Here is a 20,142-nt window from a genome sequence, read left to right as displayed (position 1 = left end):
TGGTGTAAAGTTTCCACGTACATTGTTATCGATCTATACTGCGGCTAATCACACGTAACGAGTAGAATTTCGGTTAGACTGATCGATCATTCGGTAGAGGTGTTGTGGTTCCATGCCTTAGGTCCGTAAGAGTTTCACAAATTCCTTTTTGGTTTTCCGTATACAGTTACACATATTCCATGTACAATATGTTGTGAACTGAAGTTTCTCCATCTGTTGCATCAGTCCGTGTAAATACTGTGTGCAAACCGTTTCGTATTAATAGGCGATTTGTCGAAATAATTGTACCCGATGTAAACGCAAATGTTATTCGTGTGATTTTCGTTACTAAGCATGATGCTCGAACGGTTTCGAAATGAAATAAAACGGCGGTTTTGCGAATATGTTGACTAACACAGCTGTGCACAATTATGCACGTGAATAGTAACATGGATTATTTGTTGAGTGTGTGTGTATACCTACTAATAATAATTTTCGTCCAATGCGTATACGATTAAATGTACAAACGGTATAGTTTTGCCAAAGGAAAAAAAACATCATGTGCTTACACGTTAGGTAATAAAATAAAAGCGCGAGAAAAATGAAAACAAACGCAACTAGTCCTCCCTCCCCCATCCGTGGACGGTGTGAAAACAGTGTCCCGTATGTGGCCGAAAGTGGATTTAACAAATAGTGCAGTGGTTCGTCTAGCTGACGGATGAGCAGATCAGGAACGCCTGGTTTAACGGTTACGGAAACGGTGACGACGACATCGTTGTGTTCGAAAGGCCCTAATTTTTCGACGCGAAAAAATCATCTCCTGAACGTGTTGTGCTCGTCCGTTGCTGTCCGAGCGCTTCCGTTCCCGATCGGTTCGCGACGTGTCCAGGACCACTGACCGCTCGTCGGTGCGCGTCATACGGGCAGCGGATAAACGTCGCGGGTCGCGCGCGCACAGGAGCCCGCAATCTCGTGCGAACAATATTTTCCGCGGCACGTGGCCGCGCACGTGCTCTTCGGTCGTCGCGAAAAACGTGTCCGCGTGCGTTATGTGATTACAACATTGTGCCGGTGCACCAGAAGAGAGTGCCTTGTGAAGGTAAACTTGTTGCGCGCGCGCGCTCTTTGGCGGGCGGCGGCCTCTAGAACAGGATTAGTAGGTGCACGCGCACACTCGTCGTCGCCGACACTTGTCATCGGATCGCGCGCCCTTGCGGCCTTGCGGTGCGCGGGTGGCTGACCCGCTAGTGCACCGCCGCCGCCGACGACGAATACGACCTGACCCCGCGACGGCCGATGAAAACAGGTACCACGAAACCGGCTCGGCCGCCTACTCGTCCGCACGACACCGCTCTCGTCATTATAATAATAATAATAATGGTATCGCACTTCACCGTTCTGGTGCGTATGCTCGCATTTTTTCCGAAGGGTTCGTACGCGGTGGCCCAGGGCGCGCAAGGTTTTCGCCGGCGGCAACGCATTGTTTCGCGGGCGCGATCTGCGTAACCTTGACGCGTGTCTGCGAACAACGCGCGAAAAAATGTAAATCGAACGACGACGACAAAAAAAATAAAAATACACGCGCAATCATAACGTAATAACGTAATACGAGATGATTCCGTTTTGTAAAACTATAACCGCGTTCGAAACGCGTACCCGTAACGTAATTTATGCGCAGACGGCGGCGCGGTAAACAATCGCCGTTTTAACCGCACTCTAATGATGTTTCGTACGATAAAATATAAATAATAATCATCGTATCGTCGCCGTATAAATTTACGACGATCGTGAATTGTGTGTGTGTACGAGCTTGCGTTGGTCACGGTACATACCACAACAGCCCCGTGGTATGTGGAGAAACCCGACGAACAGAAACACTAACCCGCCTCGAAAAAACGAAACGGAAATAGTTGTACGCGAACAATATCGGAGATAGCCTTTTTCCCGTGGAGTACGCGTGATCTGGCCGGCCATTCTTCGCGCCGTCGTTTTCACGTGCATAGTAAGCGTACTGTTGCCAGGCGGAATAACGTATTTTATGTAATTGCAGACGAATCGTGTCAATTTCTAATTTATCCTGCATCGATAAATATTAAGACTGTTCCCGTGCATCTCAACCGTGGTGCAAAAGGTGAACTATTGACGGTTATATTTAATATGTGTTCCTTACGTTTTCTGATAAGCTTCCGGAATCCAGGAACACCTAATCGAATCATTTTCGTAGTACGCTGGTACCAGGGCCGTACCTAGGGGGGCTGCTAGAAGTGCGTGTGCACCGGGCACCATGACCACTGGAGCGCTAAGAGCTTTTTCATAATCTAAGTGACATTACTGAAAGTTTGAGAGTAGTCTTGTAGCCTATAGGTATATAAATGTTTCGTAGACGGGGTGGAGACGTTAAAAATAATTCTCGGCACCCGGCGCTAATTATGCTACCCACAGCCCTGGCTGATACTACCCGATTTTTTTAGATTTCCATTTGGAAACCATTATCGTTTTGTTTTTTATTTTTCCATGGTTGGCTATCGATATTTACGGTTTTGTTTTTCTAAAAATCGCCATATTATAACATAATGACCTTCGCTTTGGGTTTGTTGCGGCGACACGACGGGCCTCTCTTCTGTTTAACATCGTTTGCCGCCATGAACCGTACCGTTCGTTGCGTGCGTGTTTTGAGATGGAAAAAAACCGTGCTGTTAATAATGTTGTGCGCACAACGATCAAACGAACCGGAAGATTAATGTTTACCGTTTTCGATCGTTGCGCATATTATGTACATGTATGTACAATTGTTTCATGTTCGGCTTCGATACTTCATCGTAGATAATTCGTGCATTTACAATTCAACCCGGCCCACCACTTCCCCAACCCTTAAACGTTTTCTTAATAAATATCACATTTGTATGGAAGTATATTTAACAGTAATGATTTTTAGAACCATGTAACTATAATATTATTATTATATATGAATGTTATGTGATGTTACGGAATGTTGGTAAGTCTTATCCAAACTCAAAATGATGTATGATACACAGTTGTATCGTGTATACTTATGTTTTTCATTATGTACCTTGTCGACGCCGAGATATGATTTTGATATAGGTTGGTGATTTATGGAAATTGCTTTTTTTCAACCAGTTAAATGTTTCTCGGGCGCCACTCTATGTATAAATAGACGAGTGACCCATCGTGTATTGGTGTGTTCGTGCGTGCTCGTCTTGTGGCAGTTGTTTTATTGTTGAGGTCATCTACGTTTTAAAAAATTTAGATTTCATTCGCGCAGTCGATTTCCAACACGAATAAATTATAATTAAACATCTTAAATATTTATTTTTTATAGTTATGTAATTTCAAATATTTTTTTTAGTTATATTAAGCGTGTACGGATTTATAACCGTGACAATTTTATTTTTTTATTATATATACAATTATTAGGACAAGGTAATCGAAACGTATTCGAGTATAATTTAAAAACAAATCGTATATAAATTGTTTTGATATGCGGGAAGTAGCATTCAGGTTTTTCCGAGATTCAAAATAAATTAAATGATAATACAATTATAATATTTTGTTTGAGTGTAATACTTTTCATGAGTTACGATAGATTAATTTTAAGAAACTGATATTAAATTAAGTATGAATTATTATTCCATTAAAATAATATCGTGTGGTCCTTTAAAATGTCCAATAATTAATGTTAATTAATAGAATATAAATATAATATAATATAATATAAATATTCAGTAAATTTACTGCCAGACCAGTCAGACATGATCTGCAAATAAATTTGAATTCATCGAATCCAACATTGGATTTGTTTGAACGGACAAAGTATAGGTACACGAAATGTTTTTCTTTTTGGGTATTTCGTAAAATAATAATACATTAGGTATTTATTTGGTGCAATCGGGATGTTGTTAATGGATATATTCAGAGGTCACTCTGGTCCATAACACGAAAAAAAAAAAAATAAAAACTGATAATTACATCAGTGAATTACTCGTTGCTAACTAATGAGACATTCGAGGTACGTTTATAAAATTACACATTTACATATAATTTGAATACAGCTCTGTAATAAAACCGTATAATCGAAGATTGTACAGAATTATAATCATTCCAAAACCAATTGTCCTTTTACGTATTCTGATATTTGGGATATCATGGACGAGGGATGCATGAACACGTGTGGTGCACTCCGATTTCGTGTGACTTTGTGACGAATGGCCGCATTCACAGATCGCACGGTACACCCCCGGGTAGGGATGGCAAACATTTCCCTGACATCGATGTACCGGTAAACGATATATCGAAAACCTAAAATATCAATGTGCTGGTATTATCGGAGGGAAAATATCGATGCCAAGATATCGATTTTCTTTTTGCCATCCCTACCCCCGGGACGTGATTTTTCGAAAACCAATCGTCAGATTATTGAACACGACCGCGCGCTTGTGTGTGGTGCACACGTGTGTAATACGGTCAGAACGTATGTACCGTTATTGACGTGCCGACTCTGAGGGTAAAAGGTTAAAGCATTTCGTTGGCCGGACTCCAGTACAGCCTCTGCGCGGCGGTTAAGTCCACTCGGAAATCAACGGACGAACGCGATTCGTTATCTAGCGCGGTTAATTACAAAACGTGACCGCGGGTCTCCCTCGTGAAATCCGTCGATTATACTAAAGTAGCGTGAATTTTAATTAACTGTTTTTTTTTTTTTTTTTACCGATTATTATTACTTTTTTTTTTTATTCCTTTCTTCGTATATTATGTATTTATAACGTAGTCGTCGTCGTGTACGGCCCGCCTATAATATATGTGTATAATACTAACACACGCGCACGCATATATCGTAAGCCGGACACCCGAGCAATCTTTGTACATATATTCTACACGTGTGCACACGCATACAAACTCGCACGCACTCACGCACACGCCGCGTTAAGACCAAGAGTGTTGTTGTTGGTACGGCGGTGGTTAAGAGAAACAATTATTAATGCATGTTTATCTCGGACTCGAGGTAAAAAATAAAAAAATGAAATAATATATAATAATAACGATAGCGAGCCTTCGGGTGATCCGGCCCCCCTGTTATTATATGCTACGGGTGGAAGGGCGGAGAAGAACACAACACTCGATATTCCATCGTCACAGCGCAACGTTTATACGTAAAAGATTATACGCGCGCGAGAGTGTAAACCAATTAACATAACTCGATCGTTTTTCCGCCGCCGCCGCCGTGTGATAACTCACCGAATTATTATTATTTTCCGTCGATTAATAACGTGTACACCGTGTGTTCGTATGTACGCGCGCGCAAATATACTGCGGTTAGGCCCCGCATAACATTAAACGTACGGCGGACGTATACGCGAGAGTATAATAGGTGAGTGTATTATTTACAACAGATTGCCACCGACGCCAATTCAATGTTTTTTCTACGACCCGAGACCGTATAATATATAATATATTATATTACGTATATGTTTATAAACTTTTTTTACTTTTCCTTCTAACGAGCCACGCAGTCCGTCTCCGCCGGAAGACCTTGAATTGCTCCTGTGTATCTACTTATGTTTTTTTTTTCTTCGACGTCGTAGTGGTTTTTTTTTTTCTATTCTTTCGTCCACTTTGTCTGGCGGTGCAGGCTTGCGGTGGTGGCTGCATTGGAATAGGGTATAAAATATTATGTGATTCCTGAGAAATACATTTGTTTTCCTGAACTTGGAAAGTACCATAATTTTATTCAAATAATTAAATACATCCATATAATTCGCTATTGCGTAGATATATAGCTTATGCTCTTGAACCACGCGCTTCCGATCGGTCAATTTAATGTAACAATAATAATTTCAAGTTCTGATATATTTATTATTTTTTTTTTTTGCGAACGTTACGGCGTTTTAAATATTTTCAAATAGTCATTATATTTTATTATAGTTTTATCTTATTTAATATACGTAAACGTATAACCGATTTAATTATATATTTACTGTATGACTCGTTTATTCATTTAAGTCATTTTTTTTTTTACCTTTGTTATACACTTGCAATGGATTTAAAAGTTTCGCTTGATGAGTCACCTGATACTGGGTAATATAAAATTAGTAGATTTCAATGGGCGTAACTAAATCTGTCTGATACGCAAAACCATATATTAGTATTACATTTTTTTATTATTATATTTTTTTTTGTGGTCGTGTAGAATTTAAATATTATATCTACTGAATCTTTTTTTTTTTTTTTTTTTATTCGTAATTCGACTCCAAGATACATTGAGTGTGAACAGTTTAACAAATGCTCATATAATGTTGTTTTTTCCGCCAATAAATATTTAACACATAATGTATTAAAAAAGTGTATATTTTCTTATCGCGTCAACTTAGCAAAATGTTTTTGATTGATTTCAATTTTTCCGTGTACCATCGGTATAAACTGAGCACTATTGTTCGGTAGTTTCTCTTTGGTTACAAAACGTGTTTGGCAATCTACTGTGCACAACTATTATCGTACATGAACCGCGTGTGGATATAGAAATGAATGAATGATAATCAAATGGTGAATCATCGATTGCACATATTCGTGCGTATGTATACCGTTTACGATATTCTTGTTTATAAACACATCTGCGGATATATATATATGTTGTATTATCACACGAAACACGTTTTAGCATGCGAATAACTTGATAAGTATGAAAACGTTTCGTTGCGAACCTGTATGGATCATAAGTACGTATATTCGATAACAACTGATACTGGTCGTGTATCAGAACTCCGGTTCGGCATCCGAAACGTCGGCAGTGCAGAACCCAGGGCTGAGGTCGACCGATCCCTCCTCCGCGTCGACACCGTCATCCTGCCTCAGGCGCAAGTATCTCGAGTAATCGCGCAAGTAATCGTGTTCGTCAGCCGTGGTAGGACTTTCGCGGGGTTGCGCGAAGCGATCGCGGTCTACAAGCTCACGGCGCACGAACGCGGCCGCGTGTCGTGCGCCGAAAACGCCTTCCAAGCACACGGCGAAGTTCACGGCCAAGTCCGACCGGACCGATTGGAAACGAGCAGCGGTGCGGTCTCGTCGCAGCACCTCTTCCTTCTCCTCCCGTTGATCCTGAAATCCTCGCAACGAGTCGTACCCGCGCTGGTACGACCGACAAGCTTTAGCTGCCGACCATTCTTTCAGATTGCCGCCCGACACTTCATACGTGTACCTGCCCACACGTTTATACACGTGCTCCGTTTATTTACGCATAGAATATATCGAATCGGAAACATTTATTATGTTGTACGCCCGTGTTTGCGACTTGTGTGTAGTCAGATAAACTGCAACGTATGTGTATAAAAAACCCCGTAACCGATCGATGATTTAATTTCCTACGTTCTTAATCTTTATGGTAAAACATGATTTGTTATATAATACGAGTGCTGCAGTGTGCTGTATGACACCCTACTGTGTACAATTATAATAATATACATATATTTTATGATATTATTTTATGTTTAATTTTCGAGAATTACTCTCACTCTAGTAGAGTAACTTATCACTACTGTAGTGATTTATTTTGTAAGTTTTATACTTTTATACATTATTTTTGGTTTATCGACCGCGTTTTGTTAACAAAACGCGCATTTATTTTTGTTTTTTTTTTTAAATTTGCGTCGTATATACTCTCGTGTTGATTGATTTAAAACGCCTTCGCTGTTTGCCCCCGTACATGTATATTGTGCGCTGTATATTCGTAAACGATACATATTAAGTATTATATGCGTTACTGAATGAATAATTTACCAACTAAGTAATATTGTATACTACAGCCCGCGGTCTAGTCGACATGACAACTATATTACATGCTGTACACACTCGCAAATTTTAAAAACGTTAGCTTTTATAACTGGTATACCGGAGCACTAATCGTCGTTTATATATTTTGACGAATCATCCTTCTTCGACGCCAGGACGTATCTGCAGTCATAAAATGTACTACGGTGACGACCAATTGCCAATACTAAGGAGCGATAAAGGTGGTTTATTTCCCCTTACTTCCACTCCATAGTCCATAGTTAGAATTTGGCTATTACACATATTATACCATGTGTTATGACTATTATAATAATGCTTTACGCGTCTAAATGAAGGACTTTCGATCGTATTTTAATTAAAAATATTTCTTCTTCTACTAGATATTTCGTTCCACCGCGAACCGCAACTACAGATCCCGGGTACGCACCACCGCAGCGGAGGTTAACGTAAAATTATCGTACATATTTTCGTTATAGCAAATCAGCGGTTAGAAAACGACTCCATATTACGATAGTAGAGCTTATGACCGTATTCGTGATTCCTAAGTTCCGCGAGTTGTTGACCTTTACGCCGATTTAAACCTATGATATTTTCTTAATAAATCCTTAAACCTCTTACTCTAACATCCCCCTCTTGTACACGTGATTATCGTCTTACGACACGTGTTTCCGCGGGGTCGTGTCCCGTACCTGTAAAAGTCGCCTTTCAGCTTGAACGCGTGCGCCCGGTCCGCCGGATCGTCGAGATCGGGCAGCACGTGTCGGACGACGATCTCGCAAAAGTCCCGACACCGGTCGACCGTTTCGCCGGCCAAGCGTCGCGCGTACCCGACGACCGCGGCGGTCGTGCGACCGTCGATCGCGCGGTCCGATCCGGACGACCGGTCGCCGAGTGTTCGCCAACCGACGCGCCGCTCGTCCACCGCCGACTTGTACGCGACCGTCAGCTGGTCGAACGCGGTCCGCGACAGCAACGTCGCCGGCCGGCCGTCGGTCACGCGTACGGCCACCGCTCGCCCCGCGTACCCGACCGCTCGTTCGTATTGGCCCGCGGCCGACGCCAGCGCGGCCAGCGCGAACAAACGGTCGGCGTCCGGACGGCCGTCGCCCGCGATCCTCTCGGCGGAGCCCATCGCCCGGCAACCGTGGCGCTCAAAACAACAGTCGTCTCCGTTTTTGCGTTCTGCACGCGGACCGTTCCGACTTTTCCGAGTTTCGTTGGCCCAGTCGTTAGGACCAGGATACACACGGGTGCGCACGCGCGCCAAGTACTCGATCACAGTTGTCCGCTACGCAAGTGGCACGATGTTGTACACAAACATCCGACGTGATCTTATTCGATCCGTAGATTATTTTCCCCAGGACCGTCGACGTAGATCAACGTTGTTTTAGTGAAGACGCGTAGATCCGGGCGGACCGCGCAAAGCACGTATGCCTCGTACTCGTTTCAATAACTATTTCGTAAATTTCGACAGTTTTAACAAGCAATTAAATCGTACACACGGTTACTATCGTTTTTTTCCCGTACCTGTTCATCTTCTCCGCGTTAACGGACGATAAAATAGTCGTACTGATGCGTCTCTAACGTTTATTTGCCTATTTGTATCTGTGCATATATTTAATTTTAAGTATGGTAAACGTTTATAATACTTATAAAACATCACCGTTTTTTTTTTGTTGGCATATTCCCACGAAATTAGAAAATATAATATTGATGTATTCGAATTTTCATCTGGAAACCTGTTTTTTTAACATTTTAATGTTTTCTTTGCAATAGCATAAAGTATATACAGGTATTATAATAACTATTAAAATGCATATTATATTGCTGCATACCTACGCGAAATTTAATATCACGGGTATAACTGTGTCATGTATTCGTGAACGCCGCAATATCAAACTATAATAAATTACCCATAATAATTTTTTGAAATTCAAATTTCCGTTCGTATGTATAATGTATAATGTACGGCAGCACGTTTACTTAAGTGGCTATGTATTTATAATTGTATATTATATCAGCTGTATCGAATACGGATTCGAATGCCGTTTGTACATTTACAGAACGAATATTTTACACAATTTATGCGGAATTTTTAACGCGGTTCCTGTAGTATATGATTATGATAAAATTAAAGTGGTCGGACCAATGATAGTACTCTATCAATACTTTCCGAATATGGTCAAAGATTATTGGATTTCGTTTTTTGATCATAATGCCCGATAATGAATCGCGGTCGATACGTTCATTTCACATACTTGTTTAGTAGTACAAATTAATTTTTTACCGGTAAATGTAGGTATGACCATTTATTATCATTTATTATCGTATTTATATTATTATTTATAATCATTGATTTTACGAACTGGTATTTTAATAAGTTATATTATCAGCGGTCGCGAATAATTTTGACGCGTAACTTTCTGCATACATGCTTGGTGTATAGGTCGAGTATTTTATGTATTGAGAGCCGCGGGTTGGATCCAGCGACTTTTCTATTAAATCGTGCGATTAAAATATAAACGTTCGAAACCAAATGAAGTACTCTGATAACTTCTTATAACCTATAAAGTGCCTATATAGTATTTATTTTATATCCTTTTAGAACTAAAAAGTTCTGCAAAAATCTTATGACCCAAAAAAATCTTTAGAAACGCTCCGTTTTATGTCATAGAAACGTGTTTCTATAGTGTCAGTTTTTGTGCGATTTTAATTTCAATTAAGTGCCACATTTACGAGAAACACAAAATAAATCGAATTTAACGCGTATCATTGCCACTCGGGAACCCGCAGTGATTATGCTGCGTACTAGAAATTACACCCCGTACACCTTTCGAGATGTCATCCTCAATCTTTTGCAATTTGGTCATCCCCCGTCACTCCTTATCGTCTGGTCTGCTGCTGCTGCTGCTGTTGCTGCTGTGCGTACAGCGATTAACAGCAACAGACTGTGTGCCGAGCCGGTTTCGGACTCGGCGAGTAATCGTCGTGGGATCTGATACTGCGCAATGTACCTGGCTGCGCGTATATGTGTTCGTGTGTGCTGCGCAACATTGATCATGAAACACTGCGTACATTTCCATGTCTGCGTGTATGCATATTTAATGACAAAAATAAAACGAATCTCCTTACGCGCATTATCATATAACGTCTCCATACGAATTAATAATATAATGAAAACATATACAGCCCTAATACATCTGTGTGTGTGTGTGTGTGTGTGTGTGTATGTGTGTGCGTGCGTGTATTTGTGTAGAATAATATATAGTGTGTATGGATTATGGGAAAAAACGACTCTGTATTGGTCCAACGAAATCTAGATTTATCGTCTACTTAAACGAGATGCATGTCTTAATGCTCGGCAATGCGTATACGTATTCCACAGTATATCACGATTCGCGTGCAACAACGTTGTTTAGTTTGTATAATAATTGGCTGAAATGACATTAATGCGTTATCGTCTCGTTTGTGTATTGTACGACAGCGGAAGAGGTGTTTCGGAAGAAAACAAAATTTTAACGCACATAACGGTTTAGCCGAAGGACGTAAAACAAAATCTTATTTATTTTTTCCCCAAACGTTTATACGTAATACGTACGTATCGTATGTAACACTGTTTAACGATATTCTTCGCGTATAACGTACTTAAATAAATGGTCGAACGATTTTCTTTTCTGTAGTGGAGACGGCGGCGGTGCACGTACACACACACCCCTCGATGACGACGTCGGGTTACATAATAATATTTCATCATAGTCATCGTGTATGCACGTTGTGCAGAGATTCACTGACGTGGGTGGAGGTGGTGGAAGACCTGCTGCAGGAGGATAATACACCTCAGCAGGAACCCCTTGATTGTATATAATTTATTCATTGGTTCCTTTTCTCCTCCTCCCGCGTGACATACTATAGGTGTAAGTGTGTAATATTCTCCCGCGCGCCCTTTTTGTATTTCTCCAGCCATGCATTGTATCGTAAGCGCGCAAAGTCGATTAGTAGACAATACACCAAAAATCGTTTTCATTTTACTCTTTTTATAAAACGCATTCTGTGTGAAAAAAAAACAGTGTGAACTACAGACCCAGATGAAAAAAATAATAATCATATTTCATATTTAAGTGTTTTTTATTTATATATATATACGAGTATATACATATACATAATAAAAGAAAGACTGGTACAGGTAAAATTGCCAAACACCACGATCTGCAGTTGTCATATATATATATATACAATAATTGTTTACATTGTAATGGGTTTTTACTTTTTATTGATTCACTATTGAATTAGCCGATTAAATATAGTCAATTTAATTTTAATAAATATAATTAATAACAGCATGATATTCTATCATGAAAAGTAACAACAACCTTACCTACTAAACCCTAAATACTAATATATTATAATTATTATGTAATAACAGGTAATATTTTTGCGTCGTTTAGAATTAATAATTTAGGTTTTTTCAATGAAACTACGTTCACAATAAAAATTGTTCAACGATTTACGTACGATTTCATTATTCTAAACACATTAGCTGCAGTTGGCCATGAACATTTTTTAGGTAAAGGGTTTTAAAATATGAATTTACACCACGTTTGTCTTGACTTTTTATGAGCACTTGGTTTGATAGACCATTGTTTACGCCTATGTGGCTTAGTCATCGTGAAAAATAATTGAAGGGTTCCACGTTTGAGTGTTTGTTCAGGACACTGCTGTTGAAGAAAAAAATAATAATAAATACGCTTCAAGTAAAAGGCCTAACGCGCGTCTCACGTATGAATAGGGGAAATATTGTATTTGATGAATAAATAATATCTCGAAATATTTTCAAAAGACTCGAACCAAAATTATTCGTATTCAGAATGATTGATGAACCACAAATGACAATGGCATAAGCAAGCTGACACGTAGTATATTTACACTATTTTCTGCAAATACCGTTGCGTCCAACGGAATTTTTTTTTGTCCTTCTCTCGAGAATAGCAATGATTTTCTTCTTCTGTGGGAACGAGAACTACTTATATGTTTACAAGTGCTATTAAAGTATTACTACCTACACATTTGCCTCCAACAGTAAAAAAATAAACTGTTTTTATATTACTTGAATGTATATCTTCTATATATAGGCGCAGGTATATACTATATATATACTCACCAACACTACCGCCGTAGTTAGTCTAGGTTCTAGAATAATTGACGTTCTATATAATATTATTGCCATTTACTGGCGAGGAGTTATAAGATAGGTATTTTTTGATATATATATATATAATATATTATAGATAACGAAAAGTTAAATAAGGTTAATACGAGCATAAAAAAAGTCATTGTGAGTTAGTTTGTAACAAAGTCGTCGCTATTTCTCAACATTTCATTATTTAATACATTTAAATCTGTCTGTATGAATTATTATACTAATAATATGCATTTTTTTTATGTGTTTCAGGTAAGATCATTGTTTTAAAATACAATTATTACGAACGGCCAAGTATGCATGTGATTTATTCTACGGCTTGGTAAATATGTTTTTAATTTTGCCTTATGTATATAGTTTTCTCGCACTTTGTCCAACGCAACACGGATTTCAATAATTTAAGTATTACTTTTTACTACGCACGTTTTGTCTTGTATTTATATAGTCTTATACACCGTTCTTATGATTATTATTATTATTATTATTTTGTTAGCACGTGATTTGAAGAAAACGCACGTCTTGGTCCGTAAAATACTATTGACTTCGAGCTTCTTAAAATCTCGGGACACATGTATAGCATAGATATTTTCAAAAGAATTAAGTATTTATTTTGGTCAATGTGGTCGAGTAATGCGTGGGTTTTTGATTTTATGTCCGTTAATCGGACCATATTGTTGAGTTACTGAATGTGGACGTCACAAAAATAGGTTTATTGACAAACAATAATTATAAGTTAGCCGTGGGACTAATTTCTTTTGAATAATTAATTATTTTTTCTCCCGCTAAAGTCACTAATTGATACACAACTAGATCGTCTTAAAAAAGACCCGTACGATTTTTAACTGAATCCTATATCCACTGCACCTATAACTGTTCACTATTACGTCACTAAAACACTGATCATAATGTATTATAATTTCAAGTATATATGTTTTTATATTAATTTGTCGTTGTTAAAGTCCACGTATGGTGAATAAAAGATGATACGCACAAATTGCTTATATAAATTATGCATACTTATGCGTATTATGTATTATGACCGTCGTCGATTTAATCCATTATTTGGTTTCCCGTGAATAATATGTTATTTATTTTGTTATAAACATTAAAACTCAGAAGTATAAGCGTCCGCAGACTTTATTGGCAAGGTAGTCATACGTAACGCATTAACATTTCATTTTAACAAAAAATGTGGACGGAGTAATTTTATTTAATTTAATAATAAACATTTTTCAATATTTTTATATTCACCGTTTATATCGAAGCATGTCGAATGATGATATGGTTTTTTATTATCCTGGTAATATTAAATATTTTGGTGGTGGGGGAAGTTCGCAAAATATTCAAATGACTACTCAGGGTCTACGCTTATGCTGAGAAGAACATAAGTTATTCTGCGCAATGAAAACCGAACCAAAATAATTAATATATAATAAGTTACAAATGTGTGTAGTTGTATTGGATTTAAATATTGAGTTCAGACGATGGTAAATGTGCACGTAACACATTTTTTAATTTTTATATGTTGCTAATAAATATATTATTTCTAAAATTATTAGAATAGGTATTTTTTTTATATATATATATATATAAGAAGGTTGTAAACAAAACGCGTTTGGATAACAATATTATTATTGCGGTGGTATTATGACGAATCCGTATTCGTCTACGGTTTACGTTTTACCTGTATGACGTCACGGGGTTGCGATGATAGCTGTTAGTGCGGTCACTGATTATTCCGGTCGAACTAGTTTGTGACGTTGACGTGCACTTGCTTATGATTTTAAAACTTTCATGGAAAATCTCTCGGACAAACATAAATATTTATCACGTGATTTTCTCGTCTTCAAAACCTATTATAATTACATTAGGTGGTCTATGAAACAAAATACGTTTTTTTTTTTACCGATTTCCAGTCGATCGACAGCTCCTAACTGGATTTATATAACACACACCAGGCGTAATTTATTATTGTTCATTAGAAAACCGTGTAATGTGTTATATATGTACACAAAAAACATCAACCGAAGGGCTAATGGTCTTACCGTGTTTTCGTTGATTGGTCCCCGAGTGTCTATCGGTTATTGTTTTTTTTTTTTCTTACATGAGTGTTTTGTACTCCCTAACGAGGCTCAGCCCGTGAAACACACTGGGCGGTGGCCATTGAATACATACCACATCGTCTATAATACACTTGAAATCACTGTGCGTTAATAACTATTGGGAAGGCTTACGATATTTGGTTTCCCATGATTTTCTTACACGTATGTTGGTTCATAACGCGCAGCGATTTTTAAACGTGTATAAAATATAATGGATGCAGTGCATAAATAATATATGCGCGCACATCGATTCCATTATTTTGTGGAAAAATCTGATACCTTGAGACTGTGTACGTAAAAGACTAATAAATTTACCGTTCGAGGCTACCGGTCAGTGCGCTTGGAATAATTATTTTTCCGTTGAATAATAATTAATAAATTATTATGAATACGAAAAATTACGTTTGCATTTGTTCGTGATCATATCCTGTGATATTGTAATCATTTACGTTCATAAAAATGTATGCATAATACGAGGTCTTTCGTATTAAAAAAAAAAAAAAAAAAATGTATTCGTTGCTTATATAATACCATAAATATTGTATATTACTCGTATATTGATATTCCGATAATAATGATGTATTGGCGACTACCCGTCGAGTGTATGCAAGTCAGTAATGTGCACATTGAGAAATTCTTTTTAATACGGGGAGAAACGTTCCTGCTCTCGTGGAGTACTAAAGGTATATAATGAGTCGAAATATACATTTTTGTCTGCATTTTCCATCGTATTATTGGATTATAAGAAAAAAAACTTTGGTCACCTACGATTTATCCACCAAAAAAAAAAAAAAAAAACAAAAAAAACACTTATGAATGATTAACGACTTCACTACAGCGATGCGTGTACCATACGTGTGTATATACAATCATACGTAATTGCTTTTTCATGTAAACCAATCTCGTACATCGTCGTCATCGCGCCACTCCGTTCGGCTATCGATACACACAGTCATTTCATGGGCTATTATTTTTTATTTTTATGCTATCGTTTTCATTTAAACATTATTATAAGCGTACCATAAGCGTATAATTACCCAGAATATATCAGGTGACAATAATAAATTGCTTTCAAAGTAGATGAAAATGTAAATGAAAGACTATAAATACATTTTATTGTTTTTAGATAGGTTTTTGTATTTTTATAATCGTCAATTTTTAAAAGTGATAGAATCTAAATGTTGATTACATGAATAATTTGATGGACACAAATTGTTATAGGGAGAGAGGAAAATGTAATGATCCGGATGATTATAGTTTAGTAATTTTATTTTCATAACGGCCAAATCATCGTTAGGCGTACCTGGCAGGCAACTATTAATGCACGCATATCTCGGAAAAACAATAAAATCGCGATTGGTCGCTCGCGCATTCTGAAGATAAAACTTCTTTTGCCGAGACGTGTTTATTTTTCATACGATGGAATTATATAGTCAAATCACATGCGTTGGTATTTTTCGTGTTTGTTTCGAAATTAATCGAAATGAATTGTACTGCGGTTGAGTTGTAAATTGAAAAACATAACGCTATATTATATTTGTACCGTTTACATCGTTAATCTAAATTTACTTTTGAATAAATAACTCGAGCAAAATTAATAGTTATACGCGTTTTGTGCATCGTAAAATCCGTTATTATTATTTGAAGTGCGTTGCGGGCATATTTCAAAACCTCGTACAAAAATCGGAACCGTCTGGGCGAATTATATTTTTTTCCAATATAAATGATCAAATTTTGAATTATCGCGTAACGCGGCACGGGTGTACGAGCAATAACAATGTAAATAACAAATAACAATATGTGATTTCGAACACGATACCGCAATGATCCCCGCGCACGCGGCGTATCCGTGTTACGTCTAATGTCTATGCACGTCCACGTGTGTCCATTACTACCTATCTGCTGTGATGCTGGTGCGGCTATTGCTTACGCATACGTATCGCAGCCTTAAATAATAAATATGAATAAATGTACATAAATAAATCGGACGTAAAATAAAAAACCGATACATCATTTTACGGTTAGTACAGTACGTCGGTTATTGGGCGGGGGGGGGGGGGACCAACAACCGTCAATGCCCTGCAGACGCGCGTCGCCGTCGATTAAACATTGTTAAAACTATACAAGACGTGCGATCCCGGCCATTGTCCGCACAATACGTTATTTATATTTATGTGTTGTATACGCCATGAGAACTGTTCGCGTTCCGTTACGCGTCCGAGCCATATAACGCCGACATGCCGTTGGACTCGACGGAAAACGCGTCGTGCGCGCACTACGTATACACATTTTCGGTGCTTGTGCGCGTACGACTATTCGTAACATAATAATATGCTTGGGAGACTCTTCGTCGGCCGCACAACGTTTTCGGGATAAAATCAACCGTTTCCGACGTGATTATCGTGCCCCCGTGTATTGTTAAAAGAAGCGTTCGCGTTTATAAATTTCGTATACGTACGTACGACGACGAGCCGCAGTAATAAAAATGGGAAGAAAAAAAAAAACGTTTTCGGTTTTTAATCCACTCCCCCTCGACTCCTCGTGTAATACGTGTATCCGTCCTGTGTTGCAGTTCTACTTGGCCGCCGCCTCCGCGACACGCTGCTCAGTTTCCGCGGGAATTACGGACGACGGGTGCGCTTGTACAAGTACTCGTCGTGCGAGCGTATTAAATTAGCCGGTATTATATTGTATGTTGACTTTTTTTTTTTTCATTTAGTTGTCAAGTCCGATTTCCGTAGACGTGAAACACGAAAAAAAATAAAGAGGTTCGCCCATTATATTACAACAACGTGTCCAGTTCATTCCCAGTGCATTACAGTGCAGTAATATATTCACTGAATATTTCACATTAAACTATATCCATGTAGGTACTCCTTGGTGCAGTATGCACTAAATATAAATAATACTACAAAATTAAGTATACCCGCCTACTTAAAAAGCTATTAGTACAATATCTGGTCACATGTCGTCTCACGATGCAATAATCTCTGTAGTGTATCATATATATATACATAATACATAAACAGTTATTTTTTGATATATCATATTCGATTACAATTTTTTAGCGTTTCCTTACAAATCTACAACTCATTGTTATTATTCTTCTCTTGATCATTTAATTTGACTTATACGTATACATATATGTGTTTATATGATTATTATGTTCTGGTTCGTTTCGAAACAAATTAATGTAATGATACGAATACAGTTAATTAATAAACATTTTCTTCCGACCATATAATTATGAGAATGTTTTACCCTTCATAGATTTTCGTAATCCCTTTCAAACCGAATAAATTATTTCAATTAATAAAAAACAAGACGTGTTCCGTATAAAATATTCTACCACTTGTATTTTATGTTACATATTTACATTCATGAACCAATTTAGTAGTAAATTAATTTTTTTTTGTATTTATTTTCAAAACACTCATGAAAGTTACGAGAACGGTGAAAAAAAATTAATTTCAATAATTCTATAATATATCTTAATATTTAACATGTACGCAATATTTAGACGAAATAAAATACCGTTCGTAGTCGAGAATTATTATTAATGCAATAACTGAATTAGATATTATCGTATGCGTATATACGATTAAACATACGAATGTAATTGCATCTAAATATACACTCGATATCGATGCACTGTAAAAATATAAGAAATCGATGCAGCTACACATATTAATATTGTCATTTTGTACGGCATGTACCTATATTTTACCGAAGTTCTAAAACGGAAACGGTATGCATTATAAGTTATATATATATATAAGTATTAACCGTTTGGTAAGTATATGACTTATGTGTGTGATTGCAGTGCAGATATAGTTAAGCGTTGTTTGCTTTTAAAACGAAAACAATGTTAAATCGTCGAGAGTATAATAATACATCATGTTTATATGTTATTCCACGAACAACAATCGACGGTAAAATATATTTCGGAATTAATTTCCATATATACCGTAGGTGTAAATAGCAGGTGTACCTACTGATTTATCGTTGGAGGATTTATTTTCTCTTCAAATCTGCTCGTTGCTTTATTAAGGCGTTGCGTTCGTATTCATATGAAATAATCGCGCGCCGCTCAATGGTGGTGCACAAGTGGCATCCGAAGATTGAATCGCGGAAAAACATATAATAGAGGAGATCGATGTCTATACCAGGCTGTTGTGATGTTATCTTACAGCGGATAAATTGCGAGAGAAAAACAAACATTGACTTTAATATATTATCGTAAATCTTGTTTCGGCGTTCGCTCGCGCGCAGCGTTCAGTGTCGTCGGAGACTCGTGTCGATGTATTCGACTTCCGGAAAGAAAAAGTGGAACTGTCATTCATCCGCGAATCTGTGTACAAACACAACGGGTACACGATATTCAGATCGGAAACTCGTATTGTAGTGGCCGTGCGTAATAATTACAACGAGAGTAAAATGTATGATACAACAATATGTAGTTCGACAGGATGTAACAAACGCGTATATGCACACGAACGTTGTATTACAGTAATGTGCGCGAATAGGTGATGGTGTATTTATAGTATGTGACGTGATAAGTAGGCTGGGCGAATAAAAATCGTGCAAAAAAAAACCTGATTTTCGGTGCAGCGGTTGTCGCGCGTCTGGACGGGCGCGACGACGATCGTGTTGTACTTCTGTTAAACGCTGCTGCTAAATACGGTGGGGACGTCCGGTGCGTGGCGGTAGGATTAAGGGAGGGAGAGCGACCAACGGGAGACGGCGCGCCCCTCCCCGTGGCGAGTGCGCGCGCGCGCGCACGCAACCCTTGGATTTCGGCGTCGAGGGGGTGAATGCGCGCGTAAGAGGTGGCGGAGGCGGCGAAAGGGCTGGACCGATCTGGCGTCGGCCGCGGGGTGGGAGAGATCATTATTTTCAGTGGTGGGTACGCGTAGTTTTTTCACACGCGTATCGACGACCGATATCGGAACGCGCACGTACGACGAATAAAAATATAATTACCGTTCCCCACCGCCGATGCCGGTACGAACTTCCCCGACGACCGTCACGGACACGTGTGAGACCGACCGCGCTACTCCGCGG

At 38.3% G+C, this 20,142-nt stretch overlaps 1 protein-coding gene across 9 annotated transcripts in view; it reads left to right on the top strand.

The window, feature by feature from the left end:
- The window catches only part of LOC112683109 (protein grainyhead-like), a 97,923-nt gene that overhangs the window by 28,350 nt on the left and 49,431 nt on the right, over window positions 1-20,142 (top strand). The window lies entirely within an intron of this gene.

This window comes from Sipha flava, unplaced genomic scaffold (genome assembly GCF_003268045.1).
Source record: "Sipha flava isolate LNK unplaced genomic scaffold, YSA_version1 219_pilon_pilon, whole genome shotgun sequence".
NCBI lineage: Eukaryota > Metazoa > Arthropoda > Insecta > Hemiptera > Aphididae > Sipha > Sipha flava.
Note: the sequence above shows the minus strand (reverse complement) of the source record. Positions and strands in the feature narration are given on the sequence as shown.